General features: G+C 34.9%; 1 protein-coding gene across 4 annotated transcripts in view; it reads right to left on the reverse strand.

Moving 5' to 3' along the window:
* The window catches only part of NAALADL2 (N-acetylated alpha-linked acidic dipeptidase like 2), a 1,500,734-nt gene that overhangs the window by 1,263,499 nt on the left and 218,613 nt on the right, over positions 1 to 18,622 (reverse strand). The window lies entirely within an intron of this gene.

The following is an 18,622-nucleotide window of genomic DNA, read 5'->3' on the forward strand; positions in this document are numbered from 1 at the left end:
TAATTCAGTGTTCTAGTTAACTTTATAAAACATAACAGCCATAAGTAATGAGAATTGACTGTATATAAGAATAAAACATTGGCACAGTGGTAAAGAATCTGCCTGCCAATGCAGGGGATGCAAAAGACATGAGTTTGATCCCTGGGACAGAAAGATGCCCTGGAGGAGGAAATGGCAACCCACTCCAGTATTCTTGACTAGAACATCCTATAGACAGAGGAGCCAGGTAGGCTACAATCTGTGGGGTCGCAAAGAGTTGGACACAACTGAGTGACTGAGCACATGGAACACACAGACTGTATATAAGTACTATCTATATCAGAAATACAAAAGGAAAGAAATATATATACACATATAAAATAAGAAAACTAATGTCAACAGGAGGAAAACTAAATCAATAAAGATATATTCATGATATATATATTCATTTTGAATATATTGATATATATTCAAAAGTATATGCAAAAGATATATTTGTTTTTAATATATTGATATATATTCAAAAGTAATGCAGCTGTGAAAATTAACAACATGAATTAGTATGTATAACATGATGCATTAATATATTAATTATGCTAATTAAGACTATGATATGAAGGACAAAGTAATACAATGCTGAATTTTAAAAGTTTCAAGAGTAAATTCAACATTGGATCATAAAATTCAAAAGCATGCAAGACTAAACAATATAATGTTTAAGGACACAAACACATGTGTCAAATCATGAAGGTTAAAAGCAAAGACATCACAAATGCTATTGCAGGATTGAGTCTCTGCAGAACTAGGGGAAGACAGAAAGATATGATAAAAGAGAAACATTTACATAGAAAAAAGGTGAATAATGAGTACAAAGGTATTATAAAGAATCAAGAATTTTGGTAAATCTAGCTGTATATAACAGAGACTTTAAAAGCAATGGCAATGTTATACTTATTAAATATGATTGTTAGCTTTTACAAATATTTTTCTGTAATGACTTACTACTTGATACACTTAAAACTGCGATATAAAAATTTTTAAATATTTTGTTTGGAATACAAATATAAGAATTAGTAACTTGAGGTGAAATGCTGACTTGTGAGTAGTTTACTGAAAGTTTATAACAAATATAGATTAACATCATTAAAGAGTAATAAAATATCTATCCTGAAAGTTAAAGTTTACAAAGCTCTTCTACCTATACTGTTTCATTTAACACACTCTCTGGCATTGCAATTTATATACAAAAGAGAAATCTGTAATAGGCTAAAATTTAAAAAAGTACAAAAAGGTCGGACTTCAGAATTGAAATGTACTAGTCTTTAAATTGTATAGCTGCAATTATAATCTTATCTGCATATATGTCTATAATGGTTTACAAAACACTTTGACGTATACCTTTTAAAATATGACCTAATAATATAAAATTCACATAGTGTGAACACTGGTTATGACAAAACCAAAAATATTATATGCAAATTGATCATGTGAAATGTTGAAAAAAATCCCAAGTTCATCCTTTCCCCATCAAATGACTAGAGCCTTCTCATAATGAAGCCACCACTGCTCCCACTCTAACACTTTCTCTTTTTAAATATTTTTAAATCATCAAAGATTTCATTAACTATGGAACTTCAATCCAGTGAAGAGCACTTTGAGTGATCTTAACAACTGATCAATTACTCAGAGTGAACTTTCAACTCTAAGTGTCTTATATGTGGCATAAATCTAAGATCAGCTTTTAAAATCAAAGTGGCTATCAACTTGATCAAATAATTAGGGCACAATTCTCTAGCCCATCATTAATCAGAATGCAAATATTCAATACAATGCTTTGAAGACATTCAACATGACCAGACCACTGCACTTGAATAACATTAAGGCAAATTTTAATTTCTGCATGAATTAAAATCAGCAAAATACAAAGTAAAGAGTTGTACAATATTTTTTATTCCTTCTTTTTCTAGGAGGTTGTCTGTGGACACTTGAATTTACTGCACTAAATAATACTGTTCTAAGTAAAAGCCTCAGTAAATTGCTGAAAACACTGGAACATAAAATGAAACTCAGTCGATTTACTGAAAATATTTTTTTTTCCTTCACTTAACATGGTTATACAATGTGTCAATTATCTAGTCATTTAGAATTTTCAGGAAGAAAGAAACAACGTGCTCTATAGAGAATCAGTTGGCTTTCATAATACTCAGAGAATATTTGCATAATAACACCGCTACAGCTGCAAGGTTAAATCCATTAATTTATTGGGAACAGAACAGACTGTTCTGGTTGGCTGTTGCAAAAATTGCTTTTTGCACTTGTCTTTTCCACCATCAAGTATTTGCTGGGCGCACACAATTACTGCAGCAAAGCCTATGTTGCCAAGCGAGGAACCTTATTTAACATGGAAAGTGGCGAACACTTCACTTTCTGAAAATGAAAAAAATTAATCTTGAAAAGCTTCCTAATTAACATTTTCTCCTTCACTAGTTGTTTCATAGGATAAAGTAGAGGATGGCAATTCAGATGAAGGTTAACTAGATGAACCCATTTCTGCAGCAGCTCTCAAGTGCAAATGTCATCCCTAAACAATCTCTCTTCATAACTAGAAATAATCTCAAATCTTCCTTAGGTATTTTTCTCCTAAATGGTAAATTTCAAAATAGAACACTTATTTCCAAAAGTCACTAAATGAACAAACCATCTCTTGAAATTCATATTATATAGTTAAGAGCTGCTATGTAATAAATGTAAAGGAAATTCACAGAGTTTTTATGAGTTCTGAGCAAAAATCATTAAAACAAGAAAGGAGCATACTATAACTTAAATCATATCTTAAAAATGAACTGCATTCAGCCAAGTATCATATAACCTGTAATATATTAATAACTAAGTTTTCCTGCCAAGGACTCAGGACTACTAAATCACAGGAACAAAATTAATGGGAACACTCACAATTGTTTTTAATTTGATAATTTATAAAGTGTTACTATGCTAAAAAGGAATGGAGTCATTTATAAACATAAATAATAACATACATTTATGTATTATATTTGGGTCGTGGAATAAATTCTGGGGTGAGCAAGTCAGACAAAATAGTATAGACAAAGAAAGTAAGTGAAAGGAGAGAAGAAGTAAAAAGGAAGAGGAAAGTAAAATGTGAAAAATAAATCCTTGTTCTTCATCAGCCCAAACACTTTCCTTTTCCTATTCTCCTATGTCTCAGCTCAGCTCAGTTCAGTTCAGTTCAGTTGCTCAGTCGTGTATAACTCTTAGCGTACCCATGAACTGCAGCACTCCAGGCATCCCTGTCCATCACCAACTCCCAGAGTTCACCCAAGTCCATGTCAGTTGAATCGGTGATGCCATCCAATCATCTCATCCACTGTCATCCCCATTTCCTCCTGCCCTCAATCTTTCCCAGAATCAGGGTCTTTTCAAATGAGTCAGCTCTTCACATCTGGTGGCCGAAGTATTGGAATGTCAGCTTCAACATCGGTCCCTCCAATGAATACTCAGGACTGATTTCCTTTAGGATGGACTGGTTGGATCTCCTTGCAGTCCAAGGGACTCTCAAGAGTCTTCTCCAACACCACAGTTCAAAAGCATCAATTCTTTGCCGCTCAGCTTTCTTTATAGTCCAACTCTCACATCCATACATGACTACTGGAAAAACCATAGCCTTGACTAGACGGACGTTTGTTGGCCAAGTAATGTTTCTGTTTTTTAATATGCTATCTAGGTTGGTCATAACTTTCCTTCCAAGGAGTAACCGTCTTTTAATTTCATGGCTGTAATCACCATCTGCAATGATTTTGGAGCCCAGAAAAATTAATTCAGTCACTGCTTCCACTGTTTCCTCATCTATTTGCCATGAAGTGATGGGACTGGATGCCATGATCTTAGTTTTCTGAATGTTGAGCCTTAAGTCAACTTTTTCAACTCTCCTCCTTCACTTTCATCAAGAGGCTTTTTAGTTCTTCCTCACTTTCTGACATAAGGGTGGTGTCATCTGCATATCTAAGGTTATTGATATTTCTCCCATCAATCTTGATTCCAGCTTGTGCATCCTTCAGCCCAGCATTTCTCATGATGTACTCTGCATATAAATTAAATAAGCAGAGTGACAATATACAGCCTTGACGTACTCCTTTTCCTATTTGCAACCAGTCTGTTGTTCCATGTCCAGTTCTAACTGTTGCTTCCTGACCTGCATACAGGTTTCTCAAGAGGCAGGTCAACATATCTCAGTAGAACAGCAAATATGTTGCTTTCTGGGAAGTCATTGAGTTTTTCCACAAAAAGCAAATAACACAGTAGTATGTTGGAAATCCTTTAAAAGCAGAAAAACCATAAAATGTATTGGGGAGAGTGGAAGGGTGATTGGGTAAAAGTGAGATATTTTCCCTTGAAACAACGACACTCATGATTACATTATTTGTACATTTTTAGTACCTACAGTGCAAGCATTTTTGTGCCTTGTTTTGGAATACCATCTCTGTGCCTTTTTAACTTGCCAATTTTCTATTATTCCTTCAAGACCCAAGTCAAATGTATTCCCATCTATGAAGATAACCCAGATTGCCACAATCTAAATTAAATCTTTCTTCTTCCAAATTCCTATAATATTTTCATTATCAAACTGAATTTTTATTACAGTTAAATTATGAGTTTCTTGAAGGAAGATGATGGCATTTACATAGTAGCCCCAAAAGTTTGATCAATTCCTTACATAAAATGGGCATGTAAAACATATCCGGTGATCTATGTTGAAATTCCTCCAGCAGAAAGTATTTTATTGGACTAATTTTCATATATCAAAATGTTTCCTTTTTTTTTTTTTCATTAAAAAAATAAAAATCCACATATCATTAGTTTAGACTGATCATCCTTTAAGGTGGCTCCAGTAGCTCAGTGGTAAATAATGCACCTGCAATGCAGGAGACGCAGAGATGTGGGTTCAATCCCTGGGTCAAGAAGGTCCCCTGGAGGAGGAAATGGCAACCCACTCAGTATTCTTGCCTGGGAAATCCCATGGATAGAGGAGCCTGTCCATGGGGTAGCAAAAGAGTTGGGCATAATTGAGTTACTAAACGATCAATACAGTAACCAGAGGGATTTTGTGAAAGCACATGGCAGAGAGTGTCACTACTCTGCTAAAAGGCTCACAATGTTTTTCCATTTCTCTCAAGGTAAAACTTAAGGTCTTTAAAATGAAATACAAGTCCCATGACCTCCCTGACTTAATTCGTGTCCCACGCTCATCCTTTTTCACTCTCTTCCCACCCCATCTTTTGAATCACAGTGTCCTCCTCACTGGTTGATAGCAGTAATGGATGGCATCACCGACTCAATGGACATGAGTTTGAGCAAACTCCGGGAGTTGGTGATGGACAGGGAGGCCTGGTGTGCTGCAGTCCATGGGGTCACAGAGTCGGACACGACTGAGCAACTGAGCTGTCCTCCTCACTAGACTTTTCTTACCACAGGGCCCTTGCACTTGCTGCTTTCACACCTGGAACGCTCTTCTCTTAGATCACCATAAGGCTTACTCCTTGGCCTCCTTTAGGTCTTTACTCAATAGTCACTTCAGTTAAACATTTCTAACCTATCTTACATAAAATTATGCTCACTACTTTATTTTTCTCATTAGCAAGTTTATCTCACTGTCCTATACAAATAAACATACCATCATCATCACCATGATTTATACTCACTTATCTTTTTTTCTGATTTATTCATTGTTTTATTCCTAAAGAATAGATAGAATCTAATCCATAGTAGGCCTTCAATAAACACACTGAATATTGATTGGATCACTAAAGGTTTCTACACATTTTTGACAAGGTAAGTGCCTGGTTGATAAATAGATTCTTGTTTTTGCATTTTCAGTCCTATTACACTTTTAAACTTTTATGGAAATATCTATATTCCAAGCTTTTAAGTTACAGAAGCAAAGTTTAGCTCTTCTACAATGTGGGAAAGAAGAAAAGTAAATATCAAAATGTACTGTGTTGAGGAAGTAGATTCCCAAAAAGACAGAGAATATTGGAATAACAGTGATCTGTTGGATTATTTTAATCAATAGGAAGGTTTAGAATATCCTTAGATTAAAATTTAGGTAATGTATATGCACATATCGGATAGGGAAACACTATTCACAATAGTCAAGAGGTAGAAGCAATCTAAATGCTCAATGAAAGATGAACAGATAAAGAAAATATAATATATACACACTGAAATATTATTAAGAATCTAAAAAAGAAAGAAACCCTATCACATGATGCAGCATGAATGTACCTTGAGGACTTCAAGATAAGAGATACAGGCTAGTTACAAAATGACAAATACCATATAGCACCACTTATATGGTAGTAAAACCCAGAAATATAAAGGAGAATGGTGGTTTCCAAGGACTAGGGAGAGGAAGAAATGGGAGGTTTTTCAACGGACACAGAGCTTCAGCCTTGCAAGATGAAGAAAACTGAAAGATCTGCTGCACAACACTGTAAATATGTTTAACACTCGTGTACACTTAAAAATCATGAAGATGGTTGGTTCTAGATTATGTGATTTGATCACAATTAGAACACTTTTTGAGAAAAAAAAAAAAAGAAATGAACAGCTATAGATCTGCAGTGGCACATGGATCACATTTTTATCCACATATGCATATTTGTGTTTTCAAAGGCTTCTTTCACATTTGTTTATTTAAAGAAAGCAGATATTACACCATATAAAGTCATTTAATGACAACTGGAAGCCATGAATTTTAAACCACTCTTCAAGGGCAATTATCTATAAAGCAATGGACTTTCTTAAAAATGGATAATAAATTTTATGTCAAAATTTAGCTATGTTTAAATCAGGGAAGACATTGTAGTTGCTTTCAATATAATAATTCAATTACTGTAAGTATTTAATATTTAATATTAACTTTTGGTGCTTGCAAATAGCTGAGAAATAATTTGGGTTCATCCTCCTATCATTGGCAATTGCAGTACATTTACAAGGACTGCATGCTGCTGCTACTGCTCCTAAGTCACTTCAGTTGCGTCTGATAGACATATATTAATTACAATGTAATAATCTCAAAAATATACAAGCAACTCCTGAAGCTCAATTCCAGAAAAATAAATGACCCAATCAAAAAATGGGCCAAAGAACTAAACAGACATTTCTCCAAAGAAGACATACAGATGGCTAACAAACACACGAAAAGATGCTCAACATCACTCATTATTAGAGAAATGCAAATCAAAACCACAATGAGATACCATTACACGCCAGTCAGGATGGCTGCTATCCAAAAGTCTACAAGCAATAAATGCTGGAGATGGTGTGGAGAAAAGGGAACCCTCTTACACTGTTGGTGGGAATGCAAACTAGTACAGCCACTCTGGAAAACAGTGTGGAGATTTCTTAAAAAACTGGAAATAGAACTGCCATATGACCCAGCAATACCACTACTGGGCATACACACCGAGGAAACCAGATCTGAAAGAGACACGTGCACCCCAATGTTCATTGCAGCACTGTTTATAATAGCCAGGACATGGAAGCAGCCTAGATGCCCATCCGCAGATGAATGGATAAGGAAGCTGTGGTACATATACACCATGGAATATTACTCAGCCGTTAAAAAGAATTCATTTGAATCAGTTCTAATGAGATGGACGAAACTGGAGCCCATTATACAGAGTGAAGTAAGCCAAAAAGATAAAGAACATTACAGCATACTAACACATATATACGGAATTTAGAAAGATGGTAACGATAACCCTATATGCAAAACAGAAAAAGAAACACAGAAGTACAGAACAGACTTTTGAACTCCGTGGGAGAAGGTGAGGGTGGGATGTTTCAAAAGAACAGCATGTATATTATCTATGGTGAATCAGATCACTAGCCCAGGTGGGATGCATGAGACGAGTGCTCGGGCCTGGTGCACTGGGAGGACCCAGAGGAGTCGGGTGGAGAGGGAGGTGGGAGGGGGGATCAGGATGGGGAATACGTGTAACTCAATGGCTGATTCCTGTCAATGTATGACAAAACCCACTGAAATGTTGTGAAGTAATTAGCCTCCAACTAATAAAATAAAATTAAAAAAAAAAATGTTAATAATCAAAATCTATTTTTGACTTAAAATAAACATCTAGTACCCACGAGTTGTCCTGCTGTTCTGGGTTAACTGTGGGTGTACTAGCATGCTAGTGGGTGTACAGTCATGTCTGACTCTTTGTTTCCTCCTCTAGGGGATCTTCTTTGGGACCCCATGTCACAAAAGTCTCCTCTGTCCATGGGATTTTCCAGGCAAGAATACTGGAGTGGGTGGCCATTTCCTCCTCCAGGGGATCTTCCCGACCCAGGGATAAAACCTAAGTCTCCTTTGTCACCTGCATTGCAGGTAGGTTCTTTACCCACTGAGCCACTGAGGGTTAACTGTATATAAATACAAATAAGCATATGAGCATTATATCAATACATTTTCCTCTATCTAGACACATTATACATGGTACCATTTCCACCCTAAAGACACATTGAAGTTCTAATTCCCAATACCTGTGAATACTACCTCATTTGGAAACAAGGTATTTATACATGTAATAAAGAAAAATTGAAGTCATACTGGATAAGGGGGGACTGTAAATCCAATAACCGATGACCACAACAATCTTGCTGTGGTATTTGTCATGGCGTCTCTAGGGAAACAACACAACACATGAATATGTGCATTTGCCAGGGGGCAAAATTTGCCTAACGGAGCATGGGCATTGGTGATTCACAAATCTGGATTAAATTTTTGCTCTATGGGTTACTTTCAGTGTGACTCTGAGTAAGTTACTTACCCTCTCTTCCATCAGTTTTCTCTGGTAAAATGGCAATAATTGTGTTGTGAAGATTGAGTGAAATAGAATGTAATGACCAGAGCCTGTCACAGGATGAGCTCAGCATATAATAAAAGGAATAACAACTGACGTAGGATGTTGGTTACACACGTTACACTCACATATGCCAATAACTTTACTTAATTTTCTGTTTTTCCTTTATGTTAAATATATTGAAACCAGTTCCGAGGAAAAGAAGAATAAAATAAGGCCAAATACCTAAACCATATCCTATATATTTTAAATAATAAAAATTATTTAATACAAAATAAATATGGTTGCAAACACCAACACTTGTGCATTCAATGACCAGTTTTATTCACTATACATTTAGGTGTTGTATTATTTATGATAAAACTGAACTATGTCCTTGGATCTTTATTAAATAATAACTTACATGTCTATAGATTAGTTTTCCTTTGATAGCAGAGCTACTTGCCATTAATTATAGTACTTATATAACCTTGAAAATATAATAGTTTATAGATCACAGAGGTTGCAATTCATCATTTTAGGATGATACATGGAAAACTAAGTTTAATTTTAGACATCACAGATTTGAAAAGTCAAGGACGAATCCAGGTATGCCCATAGAAATACATGTAGAACAGTGAATTGTCTAACAAGCAAAAGACAATTAGAGCAAAATTGTTGTGAGATGTAGGTTTAGCTTTCAGACACACAGCTTAAAGGGCACAAGAGGGATGGTTCCCATCACATATGCAAAGGTTTGGCAGATGGGAAAGTATGTCAATTTATTCTGTTTTGCTTGAAAACCAATATTGGGGTCTTCACGACAAAATTATATGAAGGCATATTTTGAATCAATATATGACAAATAGCATTATAACAATTTGAACTATCCCCAAATAGAATGAGCTGCCTCAAAACAGTAGAGATATTTCTGTAAAGGTTGTCTCAGCATCTGCCAAGGATACTGTATTATTGAGCTAGGGAAACTTATGAGTCTCATGATTTCAAAATGTTTTAGACAGGAACTTTTAAAGCTAATTTGTTACTTTATCATAATAAAGAATGAAATTTCATTATTTTCAATAGCATGGATGTTCTTGGAGGGTATTATGCTAAGTGAGATATGTCAGGCAGAGAAAAACAAATACTTTATGATATCACTTATACATTAAATATAGAAAATGAAACAAACCAGGCAATATACTAAAAAAGAAACAGACACATATATAGAGACCAAATTTCAAGGTTACTGTAAGGAGAGGGGAAAGAAGAAGAGTAATATAGAGGTATGGAGTGAAGAGGTATAAAATATTATGCATAAAATTAAAAAATAAAATAAAATATTATGCATAAAATCATCCACAAGGGTATATTTTATAAAAATACAGCCAATATTTTATAACTATAAGTGGAGAATAACCTTAAAAATTTTGAATCACCATATTGTATACCTCTAATTGATGTCATATTGTACACCAAGTATACCTCAATAAAAAAAAAAAAAAACTGGCTTTCCTGATTCAAAAAGTTAAATCTCAAACGATGTCCTAAAACATAAAAAGTTGATCAGTGTTGTGAGGCATTGAGAAAAAAAATTATAAGTACCCACCTAGCAACAATGTTGTACACCTGAAAATAATAAATCAAATATAAAGAAAAAAAAATGTACCCACCTAGCAGAATGGCTAACATTAAAATTTCTAACAATACCAAGTGTTTATAAGAAGTGCTGTCACTAGAATTATTGTATATTGTTGCTGAGTATGTAAACTGGGACATCATTTTGTAACTGTTGCTGGTGTCTATTAAAACTGAAAATATGCATATCATATCATCTAGAAATTATATGATAGCTATATATCTTTGCTATTCATACAAATATTCACTAACCAAAATGTTTACAAATATTCAGAACAATTATATTCATAGAAACAATAAAATGTCTGTCAACAAGATAAATAAATTGATATATTCTTTTATTGGAATAATATATAGATGAAAACAAATAGACTACTGAGCCAGCAGAAATATGGGACGAATCTCAGAAACATTCTTGGGCTCCAAAATCCCTGCAGATGGTGACTGCAGCCACTAAATTAAAGTATGCTTGCTCCTTGGAAGAAAAGCTATGACAAACCTAGACAGCATATTAAAAAGCAGAAACGTCACTTTGCTGACAAAGGTCCATATAGTCAAAGCTATGGTTTTTTCAGTATGCATGTATGGATGTGAGAGTTGGACCATAAAGAAGGCTGAATGCAAAAGAATTGATGCTTTTGAACTGTGGTGTTGTAGAAGACTCTTGAGAGTTCCTTGGACTGCAAGGAGATCCAACCAGTCCATCCTAAAGGATATCAGTCATGAATATTCACTGGAAGGACTGATGCTGAAGCTGAAGCTCCAACACTTTGGCCATCTGATGCGAACAACTGACTCATTGGAGAAGACCCTGATGCTGGAAAAGATTGAAAGTAGGAAGAGGAGGGGATGACAGGATGAGATGGTTGGATAAAATCATTGACTCTATGGACATGAGTTTGAGCAAGCGCTAGATGGTGAAGGAAAGGGAAGCCTGGCAAGCTGTAATCCACAGGGTCGCAAAGAGTCAGACATGACTGAGCAACTGAACAACACAGAAACATAATTTTGAATGAAAAAAGTCAGACAGAAATAATACATTTGATTCCATTTTTATAATGTTCAACACATTATAGAAATCTAATCTATGGTGTTAGAAATCAGGATTTCTAAGAAGAAGAAGGATTTCTGGAGTAATGATATACTCTACTTTCTGATGGGTGGAGAATTCATGGTGCAATTTTTACTCTGATGATAAATCACTGAGTTTAATACTTTCAATAGGTATACTTTATATATATATATAAAGGTCAAAATTCAATAAAATACTTAATTTTTTTTAAGAAAAGTTAATTTGCTCTCTGTAAAATCAGAAGAATGTATGTGGAGATCCAGATAATAATACTTATACTTTCTCATCAATTCCCAAGAGAATTTAGCAAAGACATTTAAATTCTTTACACAGTGTTGCTTAAAGAAATACAGAATATTAGAACCTTACATAGTCATAGAAATTATCTGCCCCAAGTCCAGGTGTGAGAGCTAAGAGAAAAGATACAGGAAAGAAATTGAGGCCTGAAAGGTTTTTTTCCCTAAAATCAATCAATAGCTAGATACAAAACCAGGCACAGAATGTAGGCACTTGATTCCAGGTTTAATGAGTTCCTTCTACCTTGGAAATTTAGGATTGTCTTTTTATAACAGCACTTTTGTTCCTTTTTTCTTACCTTTGGCAGCAAATCTATACTTAACTCTCACAATAATTTCAAAGAAAATCTTTTTTTGTTTAATTTTTGGATCAACCAGTTTTAATTTCCTCTTTTTTCCCAAGTCTGCTGAGAAGTACTGCATAAATGTTTAAGGGATGGATACAATTTCCACAAGACTGAGCTAAGAGTCTACCTTGAAATGAAAAATGGTACTGATATTTAGAAAATGAAAAATAGCAAGTTAGCTTTGTGGCTCAGCAACCGAATGTTCCACTATGGCACAAGTTGCTCGCTGTGCTATAAATTTTTCCATCTTAAGCTCTAAAAGACAGAATGAAGACCTGGGGGACTTTGCTGGTTCCAGTGATCTATCAAGTAACTTCAGGAGCTGAAAAATTTGCATCATTTGGCATCTATAATGCCAGATACATTCAACTCAGTGAGATAGTAAATCAATATCCCCTTAAATTATGAGACAAAGCATCAAGACCAGGAGCAAAGCACCTGCAGACAGAACAGCACCAAACAGAATTATCATCCTACCCAAATATCAGAAACTGAACATTTAGGCATTTAAACTGTCCTCTGTGACAACATGTGGAAAACATGCAAAGCACAGGTAAGTATACACATTTAAAAACACACAGCATTTAACTGATGACACCCAAAAATGGCACTCTATTTTAATACAATGTCTAATATTAAAATATTTATGATTACAGAAATTAAAATGACTCACTTAAAAATCATCCATTGTTTATTGGTATGAAACTCTGTGCTTCTAAACACTCCATAAAAAATTCTTAAAGTCCACGATTGATAAAGTGTTAGAGTCAATGGGAGACTATTTGCTTAACGACAATCTGTCTATATTATGTACAAAATGTCAAGTGGCTATAAGAATAAGTAATAAAAGTCTATGGATTTTTTGATAATGAAATATTTTATAAATACAAACAAGAAGTGCCACTGTAATAATCACTTAAACTTATATCTTACACAAACTCTAAAATTTAATTATGTTGCTATTTTTGATGCTATTTATATATATATTTAATTAATCTATTTTTTATTGAAGGATAATTGCATTACAGAATTTTGTTGTTTTCTGTCAAACCTCAACATGAATCAGCCATAGGCCTTAATATATTTTCTAAGCAATGTCTTGCTTGTGACATGTCAGAGGGGTTGGCTGAATTGCCAGTGGCCAAGAAGTACAGTGAATATGGTAGCAATGTCTATGTTTTCACTGTTATTTTCATGACTGGATGAATATTGCCTTCCAAATACATATAACTATTTAAATCCATTTCATTTTATTTGTTCTTTACCCATTGTTCGAAAAGAGTTGAGATAACTTCAGTGGGAAAATATGGTTTTCTCCAATGATGCACTACTCGGTTTAGAAAGACATTTCAGTTTTACTTTTTCAAATTAAATTTATATTATCTGTTTTTCAAGGGCACCTGAATGTGTTTTTTAAACAATATCAATTTACATAAAATTATACTTTGCAAGCAATTGTTGTAATGTTTTCTAATACTAAAATTCACTATAGAAAAGGACTGTATAAAGCACTATGACTTTACATTAAAACTTCTCTTGCAGCACCATGTGAGTGTAATCCATGTAGAACACACGGCTGTCAGTATATAATAAATACAGAGCCACTCAGAGATCACTAATACTGTGCTATGAGCTACTTCACGGGTTACCACTTACTTCTTGACTCCTATGAATGGCCCAGCTCTAGTAGGGCAGATCATACTCACCAGGGCCTTATTTGGTGGCCATAAATAAACACCACAGCACATATTTCAAATGTAATAATAATGATGTACTCAAATTAAATTTTCCAGGAAGGGAATTTCTGCACATTTATCATAAAATTAGGATTTTTCTGATTTTTTTTCCCTGCAGACCAGCTCATCATATTAAAAATTTTCATTTATCTATTCCCAACTTTTTGCTCAACAAGATTGCTTTTATTAACTCCAGTCAAGTTATCTTATCACTCTTTTGGGGCAAATATTCCTTTGCTACTCAATAGGCCTCAGGACATAATCACACTTCTGCAAAATAATTGCTATTGTTAATAACCATGAGTCAGCTAGAAAAGGTTGAAGGTGTTTTAAGCTTTCTGACTAATAAGGGAAGTAAATTGTTATAAAGTTATTCAGAGTTTTTCCTATGAGGGTTCATAAAGGAAAAACTATAATTTTGATGATATCCTTTTAACTTTTTAAATAATATATATAGAAGCAAGTTTCATACTCCTTATGCACTTCATTTTCAGTTGAAATAATAAGACCAAGGACTTCAGCAAAAGTATTTCTAAAAGAATGTAGATTTATCTGAGATAAACCTTAAAATAGTATCAATCATTAAATAATAATCACAACTGATAGCATATTTGTTGTTGTTTTTGTTCAGTCATTAAGCTGTATCTGACTCTGTAACCCCATGGACTGTAGCCCGCCAGGTTCCTCTGTCCATAGGATTCCCCAGGCAAGAATATTGGAGTGGGTTGCCATTTCCTTCTCCAGGGGACTCTTTCCAACCCAGGGATCTAACTTATGTCTCCAGCTTGGCAGGTGGATTCTTAAAACACTGAGCCACCTGCAAAGCTCCATAGCACATAATGAGTGTTTATAATATATAATGTTCTAATGCTAGAAACTTTAGATAAGTTAACTTCTTTAATTTTCAAAATAACTCTGCATTTTTGTTTTAATTTTATCCCCATAGTAGAGAAGAGAATACAGAGGTTTCCTCAGAGATTGAGAATAGTCTACATCACCCTAATCACTGTCTTCATTACTTGTCAACTTGGCAGAGAAGAAATGCAAAAACCACCAAGAAGCATCAGGGTTACTTGAAGGAAATTCAGATGTCAGACATATATAGATATAGATATATACATAAAACAATATATGTCCATATTGGGTTGGCCAAGAGATGGTTCTCTTTATTTATTTTTGCAACATCTTATAATTTATACTGTCTAGCTGGGATTCACCCTGGTTCTTGTCTAGCTGGGATTCATCCTGGTTCTAAGTCACTACAGTAAAGAGCTACTAACTAGAAAAAGTTCTGCCACTCAAGTGTGTCAATTAAGAAAAAAAGTTTAAATCGTTTCTCCAAAGAAGACATACAGTTGGCCAACAGGCAATTGCAAAGGTACTCAACATCACTAATTATTAGGGAAATGCAAATCAAAACCAACAATGAGATATTACCTCACACCTATCAGAATGTCTATTGTCAAAAAAAAAAAAAAAAAACAAGAAATAACAAGTTGGCAAGGATGTGTAGAAAAGGAAAAACCCAAGCACTGCTGGTAGGAAAGTAAACTGGTGCAACCACTATGGAAACAGTAGGGAGATTCCTCTAAAAGCTAAAAATAGAACTAATATATGATCTAGCAATTCTACTCCTGAGTATTTATACAAAGAAAACAAAAATACTCATTCAAAAAAGTAAATAAATAAACACACCTATGTTCATTGCAGCATTATTTCCAATGGCCAAGATGCGGAAGCAGTACAAGTGTGCATCGATAGTAGTAGTACTGTTAGTCACCCAGTCATGTCTGACTCTGCGACTCCACAGACTCTAGCCCACCAGGCTCCTCTTTCCACTGGATTCTCCAGGCATGAATACTGGAGTGGGTTGCCATTCCCTTCTCCAGAGGATCTTCCCGATCCAGGGATCAAACCCAAGTGTCCTGCATTGCAGGCAGATTCTTTACTGTCTGAGCTACAGGGAAATCAACAGATACATGGATAAGTAGATACATGGATAAAGAAAGGTGTGGTATATCCCTGGGTTGGAAAGACAACCTAGAGGGGTATATACATACAAATGAATATTACTCAGCTATAAAAATAGTGAAATTTTGCCATTTATGACAACACAGATTAACCTAGAGGTATTAGGCTAGGAGAAAGATAAATACTCTATGACTGCACTTATATGTGGAATCTAAAAAAACAAAACAAATGAAGAGATAACAAACAGGAACAGAGTCATATATAAAAAAATAAAAAAATAAAAAAAAGAAACCCAGGTAGTTGCCAGAGGGAAGGGAGATAGGGGGAGTAGGGAAATAGGTGAGGGAGGGTGAACAAGGCCCCGTGTCCTTATCTTCTGAAGTAAAATGCTAACTCAAGAGTTAATGATTGGGAAATATGAAGATACAGAAACAAAGAATAGCTGTTAGACTAGGGAACTGGTAAAAATTTTGACTATAATTCTCCCACATAGCAGAATCATCAAACTCCCAGTTCTCTGAAAGATATAGATAAAGATCTAACAAACATTCCTAAGTTGTTTCTACAGGAAGCAGAAGACCCCCTCCAGATGAGAACTGCTGACCACAAGAACACAGACCTAAACTGACTGAAACTAGAAAACTGGTGATGCTTGAAACTTCAACTTTATCCCAACCAGTACAAGAATTGTCCATGAGCTGATCACGCCCTGTTCCTTAAACACTATAAAACTCCTCACTATCCCCTCCAGGGTGGGTTACATAGTCTGGAGGGTATTAGACCACCTTGGCCCCCTTTGCCTGCCAAAGCAATAAAAGCCACTCTTTTTTACTTCACCAAAAACTCTCTCCATGTTTCTATTTGGCCCAGTGAACAGAGGCTGAGTTTTGGCAACAAGAGGTATAATACAAGCTTGCAGTTGCAAAATAAATGAGTCACTGGTATGAGATGCAGGGTATAGAGAATAGAGTCAATAATTATATATTTTTGTGTGGTGACAGATGGTAACTAGAATTATTCTAGTGGTCATTTTGAAGTGTATAGAAATATTGAATCACTATGTTGTACACTAGGAAAAAACAAACAAACTCATATGAGATCACATTTGTGGTTACCAGAGGAGGTGGGGGGAGGAAAAATTGGATGAAGGCAGTCAAAAGGTACAAAATGCCAGTTATAATGAAAATAAGTAGTAGGGATGCAGTGTACAATATGATAAATTAATGGACATTGCTGAATGTTACATATAAAAATTGTTGAGAGTAAATACCAAGAGTTCTCACAAGGAAAAACATTTTTTTGCTATTTCTTTAAATCTGTATCTATAAGAAATGATGAATTTTCACTAAACACTATGGTAATCATATCATAATGTACGTAAGTCAAATTATTATGCTATCTGCCTTAAACTTATATAGTGATGTTCATCAATTATATCTCAAAAAAACTAGACAAAATAATTGAAACTACTTTGTGATTTTATTAACATAGACTAGAATTTAAAGAAAATAGTAATTACTAAAAATAGAAAAAAATTAAATCAGCACCAATAATCCAGAAGAATCAATAAACCATGTATCCTTTAAATATTTCTCCTTTAATATTCATTATAAAAACAATCTATTCACAAAAGCTAGCCAATTATGAGTTAAGTTATAAAATTTTCTAATAATTGAATATAATAATCTATATTATTGAGAAAAAATCAAGCAAATAGACTCTGGGTTTGACATTAAAGACTTTGAATATATACCCATCCTGAACAGATGTCATCTGAGGAAATAACTATGGACAAGGATAAGACTTTCCCCAGAAAATAGTTATAGGTAAGTTTCAATTAAAAAATGAGCAATTTGGGCACAAAATTTCATAATAAAGTTGAAGCTTCTCATTTGGACGGTACTGGTGGAGAGGTCTGACAGAAGTGGTCCACTGGAGAAGGGAATGGCAAGCCACTTCAGTATGATTGCCTTGAGAACCCCATGAACAGTATGAAAAGGCAAAAAGATAGGATATAGAGAGAGGAACTCCCTAGGTAGGTAGGTGCCCAATATGCTACTGGAGATCAGTGGAGAAATAACTCCAGAAAGAATGAAGGGATGGAGCCAAAGCAAAACAATACCCAGTTGTGGATGGGACTGCTGATAGAAGCATGGTCCAATGCTGTAAAGAGCAATATTGCATAGGACATTGGAATCTTAGGTCCATGAATCAAGGCAAATTGGAAGTCGTCAAACAGGAGATGACAAGAGTGAATGTCGACATTCTAGGAATCAGAGAACTAAAATGGACTGGAATGGGTGAATTTAACTCAGATGACCATAATATCTACTACTGTGGGCAGGAATCCCTTAGAAGAAATGGAGTAGCCATCATGGTCAACAAAAGAGTTCGAAATGCAGTACTTGGATGCAATCCCAAAAATGACAGAATGATCTCTGATCATTTCCAAGGCAAACCATTCAATATCACGGTAATTCAAGCCTATGCCCCAACCAGTAAAGCTGAAGAAGCTGAAGTTGAACTGTTCTATGAAGACCTATAAGACCTTTTACAACTAATACTCAAGAAAGATGTCCTTTCATTATCGGGGACTCGAATGCAAAAGTAGAAAGTCAAGAAACACCTGGAGTAACAGGCAAATTTGGCAAATTTGGAGTACAGAATGAAGCAGGGCAAAGGCTAATAGAGTTCTGCAAAGAGAACGCACTGGTCACAGAAAACA

This window comes from Muntiacus reevesi, chromosome 8 (genome assembly GCF_963930625.1).
Source record: "Muntiacus reevesi chromosome 8, mMunRee1.1, whole genome shotgun sequence".
Taxonomy (NCBI): Eukaryota; Metazoa; Chordata; class Mammalia; order Artiodactyla; family Cervidae; genus Muntiacus; species Muntiacus reevesi.